This window comes from Mchenga conophoros, linkage group LG3 (assembly GCF_057382185.1).
Source record: "Mchenga conophoros isolate Kocher_MC1m ecotype Shallow Benthic linkage group LG3, M_conophoros_male_GT1.1, whole genome shotgun sequence".
NCBI lineage: Eukaryota > Metazoa > Chordata > Actinopteri > Cichliformes > Cichlidae > Mchenga > Mchenga conophoros.
Window position 1 is genome coordinate 12,643,223 of NC_140528.1, and position 13,978 is coordinate 12,657,200.

The following is a 13,978-nucleotide window of genomic DNA, read 5'->3' on the forward strand; positions in this document are numbered from 1 at the left end:
GCAAGTTCCCCCACCTAAAATGATGACAGAGGTCAGTAATTTGCACCAGAGGTACACGTCAACTGTGAGAGACAGAATGTGAAAAAAAAAAATCCATGAATTCACATGGTAGGATTTGTAAAGAATTTATTCGTAAATCAGGGTGGCAAATAAGTATTTGGTCAATAACAAAAACACAACTCAATACTTTGTAACATAACCTTTGTTGGCAATAACAGAGGTCAAACGTTTACTATAGGTCTTTACCAGGTTTGCACACACAGTAGCTGATATTTTGGCCCATTCCTCCATGCAGATCTTCTCGAGAGCAGTGATGTTTTGGGGCTGTCGCCGAGCAACACGGACTTTCAACACCCGCCACAGATTTCCTATGGGGTTGAGGTCTGGCGACTTGCTAGGCCACTCCAGGACTTTCAAATGCTTCTTACGGAGCCACTCCTTTGTTGCCCGGGCGGTGTGTTTTGGATCATTGTCATGTTGGAAGACCCAGCCTCGTTTCATCTTCAAAGTTCTCACTGATGGAAGGAGGGTTTGGCTCAAAATCTCACGATACATGGCCCCATTCATTCTGTCCTTAACACGGATCAGTCGTCCTGTCCCCTTGGCAGAAAAACAGCCCCATAGCATGATGTTCCCACCCCCATGCTTCACAGTAGGTATGGTGTTCTTGGGATGCAACTCCCTATTCTTCGTCCTCCAAACACGACGAATTGAGTTTATACCAAAAAGTTCTACTTTGGTTTCATCTGACCACATGACATTCTCCCAATCCTCTGCTGTATCATCCATGTTCTCTCTGGCAGACTTCAGACGGGCCTGGACATGCACTGGCTTCAGCAGTGGAACACGTCTGGCACTGCGGGATTTGATTCCCTGCCGTTGTAGTGTGTTACTGATGGTGACCTTTGCTACTTTGGTCCCAGCTCTCTGCAGGTCATTCACCAGGTCCCCCCTTGTGGTTCTGGGATCTTTGCTCACCGTTCTCATGATCATTTTGACCCCACGGGATGAGATCTTGCGTGGAGCCCCAGATTGTGGGAGATTATCAGTGGTCTTGTATGTCTTCCATTTTCTGATGATTGCTCCCACAGTTGATTTTTTCACACCAAGCTGCTTGCCTATTGTAGATTCACTCTTCCCAGTCTGGTGCAGGTCTACATTACTTTTCCTGGTGTCCTTCGAGAGCTCTTTGATCTTGGCCATGGCAGAGTTTGGAGTCTGACTGTTTGAGGCTGTGGACAGGTGTCTTTTATACAGATGATGAGTTCAAACAGGTGCCATTCATACAGGTAACGAGTGGGGGACAGAAAAGCGTCTTACAGAAGATGTTACAGGTCTGTGAGAGCCAGAGATTTTCCATGTTTGAGGTGACCAAATACTTATTTGCCACCCTGATTTACGGATAAATTCTTTACAAATCCTACCATGTGAATTCATGGATTTTTTTTTCACATTCTGTCTCTCACAGTTGAAGTGTACCTCTGGTGCATATTACTGACCTCTGTCATCATTTTAAGTGGGGGAACTTGCACAATCGGTGGCTGACTAAATACTTTTTTGCCCCACTGTATGTGAGTAAGTGTATGGGGTCCCCAAACTTACCTAGTCCACTTTACTCCCACCACAATCGTCAAACAAAAGAATGACAGCAGAGAAACTTCACACATGTACCAAACAATTCAAAGGAGGGAAGAGAGCCACGCCCAGCCACAGGTGAGTCTCCTTATCAAGGTATGCACTCCTGGATTGTCCAATCAGGGTCTCCCCCCTCTAATTAGTTGGACGGCCCCAGATTGACATCAGCCTGCAGTCTACGACCTAAGGGAACGGCAAACAAAAGGAGAGGGAAAGAAAACATGCAGCCTGCAGACACGTAACACCCCCACCCTTACAAGTCCAAACAAAAAGTTTGGATCCTTCAAACACAAACAAAAACCCTAAACAGACTACAGGGCACGGGATAGTGCATCAGCCAGGACATTGTCTGTCCCTTTTTTATGGCAGATTTGAAGGTTATACTCTTGAATGATTAAAGACCAACCCATAAGCCGATGATTGTTATTGTACATCCTTGAAAGGAAAACAAGCGGATTGTGGTCTGTAAAGACTTTTATGGGTTCTACACTTAATCCAAGATAAACCTCAAAATGTTGCAGAGCCAGCAGAACAGCAGAGTCTTTTTGTTAGAAACACTAGGTAAGTAGGTTGGTGCCACCCATGTAATTTTGAGCTTGTTTTGAGTTGAGGTTTAGGGTCTTTCCCTCGTTTGTTGCTTTTCTAGGATAATAGCTCAGCTAAGTTTTGGTTTTGTCTTTTTGGTGTTTTCTTTGGCACAACCTAACTGTCCCTTTCTCCCCCACATTTGTTGTTTGAATCTGGGTTATTTATTTTGTGAGAGTGCTGCCATTAAACTTTTTTTCATAACACCTGTACCGAGTTTCCGAAGTTGTTGTGTTCTCCCCTCCTGCCCTCGAGGAGACGTAACACTGCCAAAATTAACATTTGTCTGCAGCAGAAAGAAAGACTATGGACCTATGAACTCTGACCCTGAGGTGAAGGGATTTGCAATAATACAAGTATTTTATTAGATGTAACTATGGTATCAATTTGAAGCTCTTACGTCACCTCTTTCTCAAGTGACACAAACTTGGGTGCTCACATCAGCCGGTTTAAGATAACCCACAGCCTTTTAAAGCTGAGGGATAAAAAAAATAGACAAAACATCACAAACCAGCAGTTACCTGCCATGGATGACAACTTACCAAACATTTCAAGATCCCACCCATCATGTGTTTGAACTGTTACAATTAAGGTAACACTTAGCGATCCATTAACACACACAGCACAAGATTCAACACAACACATGCAAGAATTACAGGAATGAATCACAATGTGCACTTTGATGCACTTTTAATGTACAGTAATGGACTTTTTAAATGCACCCATGACTGGAATGAACTCTTTTATTATTTCTATAACATATTTTATTATTATTACTGAATTCAGTGAGTCTCGTTCTTGCGTTAAATTTTGTTGTGTACTTTTTGTTACTATGACAATAAAGAGCAAAGTAGTTGTTGTACATGTACAGACCATAAATATGGAGTCCAGGTGCTGGGAAGACTGACCACTGGGGACCTCTGAGTTCTCCTGGTCCACACTGTAGAGGAATCATGAAGAATTAGTTAAAGCACAGATCCAGATAACTCAGTGTAGTTGTAAGTGTTCACCAGTCCGGAGGATCCCACTGATGACCACCAGCTCAGCTTAGTGTTTTTCTTTGAGTTTCAGTGTTGTGCTGAGCATCAATCCCCAGAGATCTTGAACGCTTTTAAAGATTTAAACCGCATCTCCAATAGAAATCTTATACCTTACAGTCATGACCTCAGGCTCCTGATACATTTCACATAAAGCTGAATTCCAATCTGGATCACTGGGAGTCCACTCTGCTGTTTCCTGGTAGTAAGCCATACAGGTATCAACCAGTTTAAATCTCAGAACTAAGCAAAAGTGGACACAGACTTAGAAAAGAGGCAGGATACACTACAGAGCCCAGAGAGGTTGTATCCACAAATTTATCTGAGACCCACAGGTCTGTGTTCTGCTCTAGGCATGTGTAACAGCTTTCTACACCAAGGCCATGGCACAAGATGACCGTATCCCCCTGAGACCAAACCACACTTCAAGTAAGTCATTACACAGTGGTTCACAGGAAATGGGGTTGGGTCAGGAATAATAGAATAGAATAAACTTTTATTATCCCAAGAATGAGAAATTTGGGGGTTACACAGCTCTTGTAGCAAGGGGAATATAAAATATAAAAGTAAGACACATAAGCAACGGAATTTCACATATGCATAAATATGTACATAAATTTCCTTTGAGGTCAACCTTCAGGATCAATAAAGTTTTATTGAATTGAATTGAATTGATAAATATGTATGGAAAAATTATATGGACATATGTAAAAAATATACAAGGATTTTAGAGAGATTGGGATCAGAGGACAGGCGCAACAGCAGGCTATAAGAGAACTAGCTAACACTGCTGAGAGGACCAGTCTCTGGCTATGGTTAAAAAGGGCTGACATCACTTGGGCAGCTAAGGCAGTCAGCTAACCGTGAGAGAAAAGAATTATTCCACTCTTCTCCCCTCTGCTCTTCTCCCCTTTTCTGTGAGGCAGTGGGGAGGTAGAGCGTACAGCCCAATCCGGCGGGTAGGTGTGGGAAGCCAGATCGAGCACCCCCTTCTGGCTCTCCTCTCTGCTCTCTCCCATCTTCTCCCTTTTGCCTTACCTGTCTCTATCACCTTTTCTATCCCTTTGAAGAAGTTAGCCGCCATAAATGCTAAAGAGGTAAGTATTATTTCTCAGTTGCTGTGAATAGATAGAAAATAAACTGTAGGAAAATAAACAGAAGGAAGAAGAAAAGAAATAACGATTTGACATAAACCAGTACACACTTCAGGGCCTGATCAACTCTGGCAGGGCCTCCTTGGATGAGGGTGTCTAGTGATAATGGCTGAAACACCTGATGAATCCAAGGTCCACTACTGATGATGTGTCCCAAATTTAAAAAGATAATCTAGATCAGATCTCTAATCCCTAAACCTAACTGTTGGAAGATTTTGAGTTTTGTGTTATGTTTATTTTGTAGCTTCATTTAAAGGAAGAAGAGCTTATGAGTTGTACAACTGCACGAAAGGGAAGTGAGACATTGTGTGCAGAAAATATGTGCTACGACCGTTAAACGCCTTTTTTCTTTTTCAACAGATAAGCTAACGGTCCCTCCTTTTAAGGAGTTGTTATCAGTTCCATACATGCCACATGTAACGCAAAGTTATTTAAGGACTAGTTTATTTCAATGGATGAATTTACTGACTGACGCGCAGAAGAAATAGTTCTTTATGGAGCCTAGATGGTGTGAATGATGAGACCAAAGACTGCAATATCTTGTACCAAAAATATATTGAATAAATGGGGGACAGGGGAAATGGAACAAAATAATTAATACAACACACAACATAAACGCCCACAATTAAATAATAAATCAATGCTTTGATTTTTCTGTGCAAGAGTTCTTTAAGATTCTTTGGAACCGGCCAGGACTTAAGTGTCTGGATTTTATCTGGATATGTCTGCACACCATCCTTTGACACAACATGCCCCAGGTATTTAACGGATTTCTGGAAAAACATGCACTTTTCAACTGAGAGCTTGAGTCCAAATTCCTTCAGACGGTGAAGGACTTTCAGTAGTCTCCTCTCATGCTCTTCAAGCGTTGGTGCAAAAATAATCAAGTCGTCAATGAAGACCAAGACTTCTTTCAAGTTCATTTCTCCCATGCACTTTTCCATTAGTCGTTGGAAGGTACTGGGTGCGTTTGTGACTCCCTGGGGCATTCTGTTGAACTCATAGAATCCAAGTGGACATACAAATGCTTTTTTGCTCTTGTCTTCCTCCTCCATTTCAATCTGATAATAACCAGATTTAAGGTCAAGGACTGAAAACCACTCTGATCCAGAGAGAGCTGTACAAGTATCCTCCAACTTTGGCAATGCATATGCATCTTTAATGGTTTGCAGATTTAGTTTCCGGTAATCAATGCAGAGCCGCACACTCCCATTCTTCTTTCGCACCACGACAATGGGTGATGCAAAAGGTGACTCTGACTCTCTGATGACCCCAGAGTCAACCAGCTCCTTCAGGTGTTGGCGCACAGCATCCAAATCTTGAGGATGGATTGGTCTTGGGCGCTGTTTGAAGGGAGTAGGGTCAGAGAGCTTGATCTGATGTTTCATTTTATTGGTTTTCCCAAAGTCAAGGTCGTGTTTTGCAAAGACATCATGGAGGGCGTTTAACTTCTCAGTAATATGACTCTTCCATTCCGGTGTTAAGGGGGAGTCACCGAAGTTGAACCCAGAAGTCACAGGGTTAGGAGGCATACTGTCATGACTCCTTTCCTGACACTGAATAGACTGAATGGCACTGATCTCCGCAATGATGGCTTTGGCTGGGAGGGTTACATCATGATCAGACTGGTTGCAGATTACCACAGGTAAGTGGTATGGCTGGTGAGAAGGGAAATCCATGACACAAGACGGGACCATTAAGACTAAGTCGGATGTTCCACCAACACAGCCTTCTCGGCCTGGAGGCAGCGTCCGCAAATTAACCCCTCCAAGGCAACAGTTTTTCCAGCTGGGATGGTCTGCGGTCCGTCAGTGTGCAGCTTGATGATTCCGTGATGGTTACTGTTGGCCAGTCTGTATCATTGCTCAGGGATTCTCAGCACCGCTCTGTATCCATGTGGCACTGGAATGGAGGGTTGTTGGTCTGAGAATGCTTTCTCATATGCCAAGTCCAGAGTGTTTGTACCAATCAGTATTGACGGCTGTTGAGCTGATTGGTGCCAAGTCCAGAGTGTTTGTACCAATCAGTATTGACGGCTGTTGAGCTGATTGGACATCAGGAACTACCAGGGCAAGTGTGTCAACAGCTGTGGTGGAACCCAAGAAGTCGGGAGGGAAAGTGACGTTCAGCTCCACATAACCAAGGTATGGAACAGCTTGGCCATTTGCTCCTATCTCCAGGAGATTTTTCAGAGGTTGTATCTCATGGTCAGAAAGATAATCATGGTGGAAGGAGTGAGAGATGGTGGTTACCTGAGACCCAGTGTCTAACAGGCAGTTGAATACAGTTCCTCCAACCGTGACCTGTGCTGTGCTTCTGGTTCCAATGAGTCCTTTAGGCAATGTGATGGAATGTCCATCCTGCTTGTAACTGGGACATGGGTCGACTGCAGCCTCCGTCTGTCCCTCCACAGAGACTGCCTCTAGTTTGATGATTTGTTATTGCTGTCCCAAGCCTGCTGTCTTTTTTGAAGTTGTTTCTTCTCTTCCAGAACCAGTGGCGGGTTCGGAGGGTTGGCGCATCCTGCTGACATGTGCCTATCCTCTCCACATTTAAAGCAGTAGCCTGCTCTAGGCCGGGAACTGGTTGCACTGCTGCTGGGTCTTGGTTGTGCTGATCTGAGTCGAGGTGGTGCTGGCCTGGGGAATTGAGAATTCTGTGAGAGAAGAGCAGCCATTTGACTCTGCAGTTTCTGCATCTGTTGCTTCAGCTCATTAATAGCTTTGGTGTCTGAATGGCTACAAGCACTTGTGCTCTGGGAATGAACAGCGGCACGAGGCTTGGATGCAGTTAGGTGCTTCTTCATGAGATTCTCCTTGGCCAGCTGTCTACCCTCCTCAGTTCGAAGCAGCAGGAGGAGCTCTGCAAAACATGGGGGATCGCTCCTCAAGTTCTCCAACTGTAGTTTGTTCAGGATATCGCTATCCCAGCATCCTCGACAAAACTGCTTGAGTAAATGTTTGTTGAAGTCTGAAGACAAGATACCACCTCTTTTCATCACAGTGTTTAATGTGAGTTGTAAACGTTGCAAAAAAGCAGAGGGTTTCTCACCTGGATCCTGTAACGTATTCGGGAATTGAGCAAACAACTCTTCACCATCTTGTACTAAAGCAAAAGCAGAATCCAACACTGCACAATCGGTGGCTGACTAAATACTTTTTTGCCCCACTGTGTGTGTATATATGTATGTATATATGTGTGTGTGTGTATATATATATATATATATATATATATATATATATATATATATATATATATATATATATATATATATGCCATTCCTCCACTCCAGCAGACCACAGCAGAAAAGATAGCAGACGCCACCACAGTGTCTTAAAACATCCTTAGGAGTGTCCCGTTCACCCTGAAGGATCTCAGTTGCCCGCCGTAGCAGGTGGAGATGACTGAGACCCTTTTTGTAAAGTGCATTTGTGTTTGTGGACCAGTCCAGTTTGTTATTGAGGTGAACACCCAGGTATTTGTACTCTTCCACCATTTCAATGTCCAAACCCTGGGTGTTCACTTGTATAATAGGCCCCTTTGTCTTGCTGGCACTGATGTGAAAATGGTTCTGTTTACACCAGCTGACGACCCCCCATGTATTCCAGTTTGTTTCCCTCCGACAACTGACCCACAATGGCCATGTCGTCTGAGAACAACATCAATAATAACTGATCAATGGCCATAAGTACCATTTGATCTGTGGTTGTTGATCAATGGTCATGAGAATTTGCATATTAATGATCAAGGACCTGACCTCCCAGCCCATTGTTCCTTCAGTGTGCTGGTTTCAGTCATTATGTAAATGTACTGTTTATAAGATTGAAAACTGCAGTCAGCTGAGACTGAAGAAGTCACTTGGATGAGCGATGAAACATTTCTCCCACTGTAAACGCTGCGGTCAGATGAACAGAATCAACTTTTAGGGATTTACTTACCTGGATGACTGAACATGCGTCAAAATGTTTTTTTTCTACATTTTGGCAGATTGTAGTTTGATTTTTTATTTGATGGATTTTCAGAAAACTAGAGAAAAGTGGAGAGTGACTTTAGTTTGTAGAAGTTAAATAACAGTGTTTGGGCCATCTTTGATGCTCTGAGTTTTATGAATAAAAGTGAAATCTGTGCAGCAAAGTTAGTGTTACCTCCTCTAACTTGCTCCTATAGACAGCACAAACTGACTGATAGAAGAAAACATGACAATGAGCATCACTCATGGTCTGGTCACTTACTGTTTGCTGAAGTGGATCTTCAGTTGATCAGAAACAAAAGGCTTGTTTTTAAGAGACACTTTAAATAGGATTGAGGGAATGACGTGTTTGCACTGCAGTTTATATGCATAAACATCAAGCAGTTAAATGAAAGAGTTCATGTTACTAACAGCTCACCTCTCTGCAGCAGACGGATGCTGGACTTCAAAAGTAATAATAGTGTTATCTTTAGACCCATCACTCTTACAGGACACAGAGCTGGGTGGAGGTCCAGGCTGGTTCCTGTGAATAATGATGCAGCAGTGATGTGAGTGCTGAGCTGTGACATGGAGAAGAGTCATGGACAGTTAGAGATGGTCATCTCACCTCTGAGCTTTGGTCTGGCTCTCATGTTCCCCACACAGAGTGCTTTTAGAGGGAGGGACTCCCTCCTCTCTGTCCTCACACTGATCCATGCTGCTCAATTCACATCAGCTCACACACACTTTCTACCTGCAGAGGAAACACAAATCATTCATGTGCACATCAGCTGAAATCCTCCTTTCATCATGTGTGCTGTCCAAATGTCAGTCTGAACAACATTTTCAAATATTTCAGCTGATCCATGATTCAAAGAGGATCAGAAGAGTTAAACGCTTCACACTAATTATTCATACTGAGTTTCCTGTACACAGACTGATTTAATGGTTATGAGAAGCTTTTTCCATCCAGTAAGTGCCTGCAAGTTCAGGATTAATGTGAAACCAACCAGAGGCTGTTAGAGGCAGCAGATTTTCACAGTAAGAGAACTTTCTTCTTAAATTAAGTTAATGTCAGACTGGTGTTTTCTGATTGTGTAGCTTTAATTTAAACTATTAATACCACTAATAATAAATAAAATAAAATTTTATTTATAGGTACCTTTAACCCTTTAAGACCTACCATAGAACCAAGAGTTCACAAAGTACAAACTATAAGTACACAAACAGGAACGTAGCTCAGAATGGCGGGCACACTCGGCTTCGTTGGTCCAGCTGTGAGTCCGTTACCATGAACTATGGAGTGGCAGATTTGTGCCGTTTGTGTGATGTAGCACCAAAACACAAGAGCAGTCACCTCAAGGCACTTTATATTGTACAGTAGATCGTACAATAATACCCTTTGTTCCTTCAGTGGCCCCCAACACTGGATCAAATAGCTGCAGGGCAAGATGGCTGTGTCTACATCGGCTCACCTCTCACCCCCCTTTGCCACCCCAGTTGCTCATCATGTGCTTCCGGTATGATGGTGCCTGTGTTTGGTTCTGCCGCTGCTGGGTGCAATTTGTTGTGCTCTACTACTGTTGTGGGTTTTTTTTTCTGCTTTACTGTTCTCACTCAGTTTTAATGATGTATTTGCTGCCTAGGTGCATGATCGCCTGGCTTTGCTATCCATCTGGTCCTCTATGATGCCACACGATGTCTCGTTGTCCTCTGGCATTTTCCACCCTCCTCCGTTAGCTGGATTCTCATTAGGTGATTTCGGTGGTTCAATTCAATTCAATTCAATTCATATAGCGTGTAGGAATGTTTAGCTTATTTTAGAGTTTAGAAATGTGTTAACATAGAATGTAGAACTATTGTAGAGATACTGACACTGCCCTCAATATAATAAAGGCCTCACTGTGTCGTGAACTTAGGAGTAGATTGTAGGAGACACCTCCCCCACTTGAACTGTGAAAGTAAAACATAGAGGAGTTAATAACAGATATGATTCAATGCAGAGAGGTCTGTTAACACATAGTGAGTGAGAAAGGTGACTGGAAAGGAAAAACTCAATGCATCATGGGAATCCCCGGCAGCCTACATCTATTGGCTACGTCTAGTTCTTCTAGACCACGGAAAAGGTGAGGGAGAAGAGGTGGTTTTCAGGTAAAGCTCAGGCTTTACTGGCGGCATGGTTTGGGTGGTAAGCAATGTTGAGCATGCGTTGTCTCCTGTGTTCAGAAAAGCCCCTTGGAGGGGAACTTGTTTTCCATGCCCTTGTTTGGACACGCTGGGCCCGGCTCTTTGAGACCATGTCACCGTTTATGCAGACTCTTCTGCGGGCTGGCTTTTTCTTCCCTCGGTGAGTGGATTCTATGAGCGTGACGACTTGAACCCTGTGTATTTACGTCCCTTAATTCGAGCCTCTGCCAATAATGAGGCTTCTAGCTCACTGAATATGGCGCTTTTTAACGCTCGATCTCTGTCTAATAAATCATTCTTGTAGAATAATTTTATAATATCTAAAAAACTGGATTTTTCATTCCTGACTGAGACCTGGCAGTGGGATGTAGACTATTCATCACTCATTGAACTCTGCCCGGATAGCTATACTTTTATTACCCAGCCTTGGTTATCTGGTTGGCTAATAGGTTATTTTTATCGGAGCTCAGTGACTTTTTATCCGCTACTATGAAGCTGTCTAGGGTGCTTATAGTTTGGGACTTTAACATTCACGTTGATGATGACTCCGACCCATTCACCAGAGACTTTATGAACATTATGGATTCTTTTCATTTTGCTCAGCATGTGTTCGGTCCTACACACAGCAAAGGCCACACACTGGACCTTGTTTTTACTTCAGGTTTAAATATTGATTTTATTTGCTCTGAGGACATTTTTATTTCTGATCACTATGTTATTGTTTTTAACTTGTCTTTTAATGAGCCTTTGTCCCCCGTCAGACCGATGGTTAGCTCTCGCATCTTAAACTCCTCCACAGCGGAGAAATTTGTGGATGCTTTTAACTTACAGCTATCTCCTCAATATGTTGTTGATTTCTCAACCAGTCTTTTTAATAATTATTGCCTTTCTGTTTTAGATGAAATTTGTCCGGTTAAGACGGTTAAGTGTTTCTGCCTCCAAATCTCCTTGGCTAAATGACAGTATTCGTTGTCTAAAACGTGATTGTCGTAAAGCGGAGTGCAGGTGGAGAAAAACTCATCTAAATGTTCACCTCCCCTATCTTAAGGACCTTTTAGCTTCTTTTAATAATGCGATCAGAGATGCGAGGGCTGCCCATTTCTCACACTTGATTACAAAAAGCAGAGGCAATCCTAAGGTGCTATTCAACACCATTAGTGACATTGTTACTGCTCTACCTGCGGCCCCTATTTCTTCTAACGAGGACTGTGAAAATTTTCTCTCTTTTCTGCTTGCAAAAATTCATGACGTGAGAATGAATTTTTCCACATTCAGCAATTGTCATTATCCGATTATCTTGGATACTTTCTCTCTTGTTTCACTACCACAATGACTTCGTCTAAAGAGATGTCTAATAAGCTTCATAAGAAGTTTGATTTATTCGTATTTTTAACCAAAATAAAAAAGACCAGAAGGACATTTCCTGTGAAATTTTATTTAGTTTAAGAGTTTTCCAAGTTCAAAATCTTTTTTTAGTTTTTTGTTGTTTTTTTTAAATGAGTTTACTTTAGTTTTAGTATAACTATATTAACCTATTCTGACACCTGAGTGTTTTGTAACATTACTTCCTGTTGGAGCAGAGCCAAGTGTGTGAAGTAGTATTTTTAATCAGAGGCCGACGTGTTGAATCTCTCCAACATAGATCTACACAAAGTAAATACTTACAAAATCTTCTGTCTGTCTCATTTTGTCCCTGCAAATATAAACATCAGTTCAGAGTCTCTGATCTCTCTGATTCCAGGACTAAACACACTAACAGAAAATGGCGGAAACACTCAACCTTGTTGGAAAACATTGCACACTGACTTTAATGGAGAGACCGGAAATACAAACACACACAGTTTGTTGTGTGAAGAAATCAAACATGAGCTGAACAAACAGTAAAGTTCCTAAAGACAAACTGTTAAAGGAGGAAACAAAGCAAACTTACAGTTTCTTCACACCAACAACAAGCTCCACTCCACACCTGGGCCCTGTTTCAGGAAGCCGGTTTGGAAAACTCAGAGTGAAAAACGACACTCACGGTTGAGTAACCCCGAACTGTCCAACTCGGAATATTCCGTTTCAGAAAGGCTGATAACAATTAGTTCAGTCAACGCGGAGTTGCTTTAACCCCAAGTGAAGCGCGCGGACGAGGATACATAAAGCCCTGATAAGCGGAGCACAGATTAAGCGAGTCACCATGGAGACGGAGGGAAAGAAGGCGCGGTCAATGTATTTCACAGCGCTTGAGGCCGAAATTCTGATGGCAGCATATGCCGATAACATGCAAATTCCGCGGAAAAAAGTAACACAGCCACAGCTGCAAAAGCATGCATGGCAAAACATAGCCGACAGAGTCAATGCGTGAGTGTTAATATAAACATTGATCGAGGGATTTCCACCCATTTAACACGTTATTTTATCATATGTTATTTTATTTGTTATTTTATACATTTTATTTTGTGATGTGATGTGAGCGCAGGTGCAACCCAACAGGCCCCAAACGTGCCTGGAAGCAAGTAAAAATGAAATATAAAAATATAGTCCAAACAGGTAAGGTGTAATTGTATTATGAGCCATAGTGCTTGGTCTGTTTGTCCCATGTAAATCAATTGCAGTTAGAGGCTACATTAATTTTCTTTCTGTAAGCACTTATTGAAATTATCTGAGCACATTACAAGTACATATTTGCTTACTCTGTATGCTCAAATGTGGCCCGTTATAGCCAACAGAAAAAAAGCGGAGGCCCGAAAAACAGGTGGGGGTCCTCCACCACCACCACTCACAGAGGCTGAGCAGTTGGCCCTCAGCCAAAACAGTGGGCGCCCTGTGGCCGAAGGCATCTCTGCGGGGACATCCTCTGAGGCAATAACCCCGCAAGACACAAGTGCCTACATAAGGGGTAAATTCAAAATAATACATGATGTGCATACATCCTTTCTTCACAGTCACCTTTGCAGTGCGACACATTCATTTGATAAACTCTTTACCATAATGGATTATTTTGTAGTGAAGTTATTTTCCGACTGATCTTGCCTTCCCTCAGCCTTGGTTGTCTTTGAGAGCATAATGACAATGAAGTGTAAGGTGATTGGTATGTTTGTTAATTGCCATTTGGTCCCTTGTAAGTTATAAGTGACCTGTATAAACCTCATATTCTATCAGTTGATGGTGGTGGTGTACTGCATCTGGTGCAGCCTCCTGTTGAGCCAGACCAACATGCAGTTGTGAGTAATACTCCACAGATTATATGAGTTTACAGTAGAACAGCAATGTTGTCTATTTCTTTACTACAGGAAAATAATGAAGAAACATTGACAGCTGTTACAGAGGAGGAAGCAACAGAGACACTTTATGAGGTTTACATCTTTTAATACTTTGTGTACAGGAAATACAGGCGACCAATAAAGCCAGTTGAACAAAAAATCTGTTTATTCTTCTTTCAACAT

General features: G+C 42.4%; 2 protein-coding genes across 2 annotated transcripts in view; one reads left to right on the plus strand and one right to left on the minus strand.

The window, feature by feature from the left end:
* The window catches only part of LOC146577283 (protein NLRC3-like), a 682,649-nt gene that overhangs the window by 386,937 nt on the left and 281,734 nt on the right, over window positions 1–13,978 (minus strand). Inside the window, exon 2 of the mRNA XM_085252799.1 lies at window positions 12,478–12,513. The gene's annotated coding sequence lies outside the window, so the exon portion shown is untranslated. The remainder of the gene's footprint in view (window positions 1–12,477; window positions 12,514–13,978) is intronic.
* The window catches only part of LOC146577293 (protein NLRC3-like), a gene marked incomplete at its 5' end in the record, with an annotated part of 140,589 nt that overhangs the window by 112,137 nt on the left and 14,474 nt on the right, over window positions 1–13,978 (plus strand). The gene's annotated exons all lie outside the window — the stretch shown is intronic.